Below are 5,990 nucleotides of genomic sequence, written 5' to 3'. Positions count from 1 at the left end.
GGGGCACGGACAGTGCAGTCCCTCTGACCCCCCCTGCGCTGTGCTCCCCCGGGAGTCAGCATCTGCTCTGGGACATCCTGCTCCAGATGTACCGCCGTGGCTCCCACACCCCTGTTCCTGGAACTCAGCTGCCACCCATCTGGCCAGACCACTCAGCCCACACCCTCCTATTAGGGGCTCCCAGGAGCAGCAGTGGGCTGGGCCTTCTGTTTCCTCAGCTGGCACCGTGACTTTCCACCGCCCCACCACTGCCCAGGCCATCCAGCCCTGGTTTGCTGTGGCCCTGCCACTCTGCCCGGGTCCCTGGGCTCTCTGTGCCAGCCACACCCCTGTAGGGCACGCCACACTGTCCCCCGGCCCAAGGATCTTCCACTAGCTGTTTGCTGGGCCTGAAATTGCCTGGTTTGCTGCGTCAGCGGCTGACGGAGCCGGTGGGTTGAGGACCAGCCAGCCGCCTTTCCCGCCGTGCTGGCCCCACCGCAGCGGGTCTCCCTGTGGTTTCCGACCCTCGCTGAGCTCACCTGGCTCCTCTCAGGGCCTAGTGTTTGCTTTGGCTTCCCGCCCGGTGCGGCTCCTTGTGTAATTGGGCTTTTATGAGCTCCTGCGATGGAGACGGATTGTGTTGGGAATTTCACTGCTGATGGCCTTTTTGCCAGTGGGCTCTGAGATGGTGCTGTTGACTGCTCACGATCTCCAAGGCCTTTTAGAGATGAGTCTTAATTTTTCTTTAATTTAAATTCTTTATTGTTTAAAGCAGGGGTCCTCATACTACGGCCCGAGGGCCACATGTGGCTCGCCGAAAACATTTATCCTGCCCGCCGGGTGTTTTTGCCGCCACTGCCTGTTGCTTAGCAGCCGACTAGTTTTTTTTAAACTATAGTCCGGCCCTCCAACGTTCTGAGGGATAGCGAACTGGCCCCCTGTTTGAAACGTTTGCGGACCCCTGGTTTAAAGTATTACATGAGTCTCCTTTTCCCCCCATTGACCTCTCTCTGGCCACTCCCACCCCCAGCACATGCCCTCACCCCCCTGCTGTCTGTGTGCATTGGCTGTGCTCATATGCATGCATACAAGTCCTTTGGTTGGTCTCTTACCCCCTCACCCCAGCCTTCCCTCATAGATTGGACAGTCTCTTTGATGCTTCTACTAGTTTGTCTCTGGTTCTATTTTTGTTTATCAGTTTATATTGTTCATGAGTCTTAATTAAAAAAAAATTAGTTACTGATTTTGAGAGAGAAAGAGAGACATCGATTTGTTCACTTTTTTAGATTAGTAAATTAGGTTGGAGGGTGTATTCTTTCTAATAGTTTATTGATTTTTTTAATTTTAATTTTTTTAGAGAGGAAAGGAGAGGAAGAGAAACATCTATGTGAGAGAGCAACATCAATCGGCTGCCTCCTGCACGCCCCTATGGGGATCGAGCCTGCAACCCGGGCCTGTGCCTTTGACTGGGAATTGAACTGGCAATCTCCTGGTACACAGGATGGCACTCAACCAAGTGAGCCACACCGGCCAGGGCAACCCTTTAACCGTTTGGCTGCTGACGTATTTTTTCGGACATATGCCAAAACTGCGGCACTAATTGCGCGTGTATGGGAAAAAATGCCCAAAGGCAGCAATAAAACTGGACAATGAGTTTTTCTTCACACATCTGCAGAGCCCTTAGCTGACCCTCAGTAAGGATGAGTTCAGGGCAACCGGGTATGATTATCTAATTTGAAGTCCTTTAACAGAAAAAAAATGTAGATTTGAAATATGTAATATTATTAGAACAATTAAAAATCGTATGCTCCGAAAACGCAACGTGCTTCACTGGACGCACAAATTCTAGTGTTTTGGAGCAGCATTATTACGCTCTCCGCAGTCTTGGCATAAAAAAACAAACAAAACAGGAGCGCTATCGCGCTCTTCGCATTTTTGGAGTAACGTAAGAAGAGCGCGATAGCTCTCCTTAGCAATCAAACGGTTAAACTGGACCGGAGGCCGGAGCAAAAGCATGGATGGAGTGTTTGTGTGAACTAATATAAATTCAAAGTAAACATCATTACATAAAAGGGTACGGTCTTTTTTTTCAATAGTTTTATTCATTTCAAACGGGCCGGATGCGGCCCGCGGGCCGGAGTTTGCCCACGGCTGCCCTAGGACAGTGGTTGGCAAACTGCGGCTTGCGAGCCACAGGCGGCTCTTTGGCCCCCCGAGTGTGGCTCTTCCACAAAATACCGACTTATGCACATGGGCCACGAAGTTTCAATCGCACTGTACCTGCGCGCCCACACGTGGTATTTTGTGGAAGAGCCACACTCAATGGGCCAAAGAGCCGCATGTGGCTCGTGAGCCGCGGTTTGCCGACCACGGCCCTAGGAAACTACAGGAAAAGTGTCAGGATGCTGTGACCTCGTGCTTCCGGGAGTACCTTCGTCCAGCAGGGTGACCGTGGCCCCTCTGCTGTAGCCTGCAGGACGGGCCACCCCTCCTCTTGCTGTCCTGGGCGTCCCCACGCTTACTTCACAGTGTTAGTGGCGGAAGCGCCGTCACCCACCCTTTATGTGACTTGTGGCATGTTCCTGTAGGCCTTTTTTTTATTTTTAAATATATTTTATTGATTTTTTACAGAGAGGAAGGGAGAGAAACGGAGAGAGATAGAGTTAGAAACATCGATGAGAGAGAAACATTGATCAGCTGCCTCCTGCACATCTCCCACTGGGGATGTGCCCGCAACCCAGGTACATGCCCTTGACCGGAATCGAACCTGGGACCTTTCAGTCCGCAAGCCGATGCTCTATCCACTGAGCCAAACCGGTTTCGGCTAGGGCTTTTTTTTTTTTAAATGTTTTTATTGATTTCAGAGAGGACCGGAGAGGGAGGGAGAGAAACATCAATGACGAGAGAGAATCATCGATCAGCGGCCTCCTACATGCCTCCCACTGGGGATCGAGCCCAGAACCCGGGCATGTGTCCTGATCAGGAATCGAACCATGATCTCCTGGTTCATGGGTCAAGACTCAACCACTGAGTCACACCGGCCAGGGCACTGTAGGGCTTTTATGAGAATTTTGCGTGGAATGTCTGTGGTGGAAGCATAAGAATTCTGTGGGTGAAGTAGGGCTGTGCCTGATGGCTTTCATCATCCGTAAGTGTGCTGGCTGGTCGGGCCTTTGGCTTTTTTCTTCCTGGGCTACAGGGCGGTTTTGTCGCATCTTGGCAGTCAGTCTGTGTGCTCTTGCCCATCTGGAAGTCCAGGGCTCTGCAGATGGCGCTGGGTTGCTCCTGCCCCATAGTGGAGGGTCAGGGCGGTCGTCTCTCAGGATAGAGAGAGCTGTAGTAGATTGGGGTGCTGGAGTGCCAACCCGTGATTCTGGACCGTGGTCTTCAAACAAGTTTGTAACCATAAGATGCAAAGGAAGTTTTGGTTGAGAAAATGCTTTATCTTGTTGCATATTTTTCTCTTTTTTTCTTTTTTCTTGTTTCTATCGCATATTTTGACATCAATTTTTTTCATCCTGAGTAAAGAGTTGCAAACTATGTGATTTTTGATATATTGTAAACATTAACATTTTATAATGATAACTTCCATTCTTTTCAATGGACCTGGTAGGCTCTAAGCCAGCTGTGGGCAAACTACAGCCCGCGGGCCGAATCCGGCCCGTTTGAAATGAATAAAACTAAAAAAAAAAAAAGACCGTACCCTTTTATGTAATGATGTTTACTTTGAATTTATATTAGTTCACACAAACACTCCATCCATGCTTTTGTTCCGGCCCTCCGGTCCAGTTTAAGAACCCATTGTGGCCCTTGAGTCAAAAAGTTTGCCCACCCCTGCTCTAAGCACTGTAATAATTTCACTTATTGTCACCCATTTAAACATGGATGAGTAAGCTCTCACTTGATTCAGAAAAGTTCATTTTCCCTGTTTTCTCCTCGAGACCCTATTTCAAAGTCACGCCCCCCACAATGTTCATGTCACTCATTTGGATGCCAGCGGTCCTGGATCAGCCTGCCAGCCTGGGCAGCGAGTCTGTGCACTGTGACGGCTCGGTTTCCTGTTCTCTTGAGCCTCTTCAGCGTTCGGCTCTTTGGAATGCGTCACTGTGGTGGGGCATAAACTAACCCAAACAAGGTGCATTCTGGTAAGTCATTAATCACAGGAGGCGGACTAAGGTCGTTGGTTTGTGTGGAGAGAAACCTGGAGAAGCGCTGTGGACACAGGCAGAGGGCAGTGGGCGGCCTTCTGTTACATCAGTCACTGTTTTCACCTCTCACGTTATCAGGACCTGGTGTGTTTTTTTTATATGTTTTTATTACTGATACGTAATCCACCGGCTGCCTCCTGCATGCCCTGCACTGGGGATGGAGCTGCAACCTGGGCGTGTGCGCTGACTGTCAGTAACAGTGGGGCCTTGCCTTACGAGTGTCCGACTAATGAGTTTTTTGAGATACCATCTGTCTCTCGGCAGATTTTTTGCATTGAGTTGATAGAGTAATTTGAGTTAACGAGCTCCTTAACGAGCTCGGTCTCAGGACGAATTAAACTTGTAAGTCAAGGCCCCACTATACCAGAGACTTCTTAGTGCCTGAGCCGACCAACCGACCCTCAACCATTGACCCACACGGGCCAGGCGGGACCGGATTTATTTTATGGAGTAGCCAGCATGCCCCTGGCTCCTTTAATTTTGCTGAAAGCAGAAAACTGGAAACCTTGTAAAGGATGTGTTAGTCACTGTCCCCCAGGTTGTAGCATCAGCGCTAGTATTTCAATCACCCCTTTGTGCGGCCACTGGCTTAGGTACCTTGGGCTCCAGCCTCACTGTGCCAGCTTCTGACTGGATATCTGTTTAGTCGTCTCTGGAAGGGGGTCCTCTCAGCCCTTACACTTCATAATTCTGGAACTGGCCGGGAGTAGCCTGTAGTTTCTCAGTACGGCTCTCACACACCACATACTTCGTGAATCCTCAGTTCCAGTCCTGCTCAGTGCGGTTGGCCTTGGTCATCTGGTGGGTTCTGAAAGACTGGCACCCTGCTGCCCCCGGCCTGCATGCCCCTCCCGTGGATGCCAGCGGGCTTCTCGGGGGCTGGGACCCCGAGTGCGTGTCTCTGCTGTGTGGCTGCCACATCGGAGCAGATCTCGGTCGAACTCCCCGCCTGGGGCCCTGCTAGTTTGGTCTGTCCCCTCTGCAGGCTGAGCTTGGCACGGGCCGGCGTCGTCGCTGTTGGCTGCGGCTAACACCTGTCTGAGAAGTGTGTCTCTTCCAGAAGTGTTCACCGGTTAACCGCGGAGCGAGGACCTTCTCTCCTTGACGTCTCTCAAGGATGCACTGATTCTTTGCTCGGACCTTTTCCAGTTCTCGGCGCTCCTACCTGTTGCTTTGGCTCTGGCTGGGACCTCCTCTTGGGGTCCCTTGACCTGGTAGCGCTGCTGGCACTGTGCCAGTTACAGAGGTCGCGTGGGTATAATGCCAGGCTGGTCGGGTGCCTGTTAATGGTGCATTAACAAAAAGCCGCCCAGCCGGTGTGGCGCAGTTGGTTGGGCATCGTCCCGTTCGATTTCCAGTCAGAGCATCTGCCCGGGTTGTGGGCTTGATCCCCGGGGGCAGCGAGCAGGAGGCCTTCTCACACTGATGCTTCTCTCTCTCGCTCTGAAAATCTGTAAACGGTTCTTTAGAATAATAACAAGCCAAGGGGAGAGAAACCTGGAGATCTGGCTGTCACGTTCTTACTGCGGTGCTGCCTCTGTGGCTGAACTAAATGCTTGTTGCTGGGGACTGACCCTGCGCTCGGGATGGGAGGACGAGGCCAGGGGACGCCCCTGAGAAGAGGACCCATGCTGGGCGGGGCATGTGGTGTGCCCGAGGAATGGAGGTAGTGGTGTCTCCCTCGGGCCTGATGGAAGGAAACACACCTGGTTTGTTCCGAAAAGGCTCTCGCTGTCAGTGCAGGGGGCGCCTCGGCCGTCTTGCCGTCCACTCTCACCAGGCACGTGGGCCTGGCTTCCA

Source organism: Myotis davidii, unplaced genomic scaffold (assembly GCF_000327345.1).
Source record: "Myotis davidii unplaced genomic scaffold, ASM32734v1 scaffold668, whole genome shotgun sequence".
NCBI lineage: Eukaryota > Metazoa > Chordata > Mammalia > Chiroptera > Vespertilionidae > Myotis > Myotis davidii.
The sequence above is the reverse complement of the archived record's forward strand: the minus strand, read 5'-3'. Positions refer to the sequence as shown.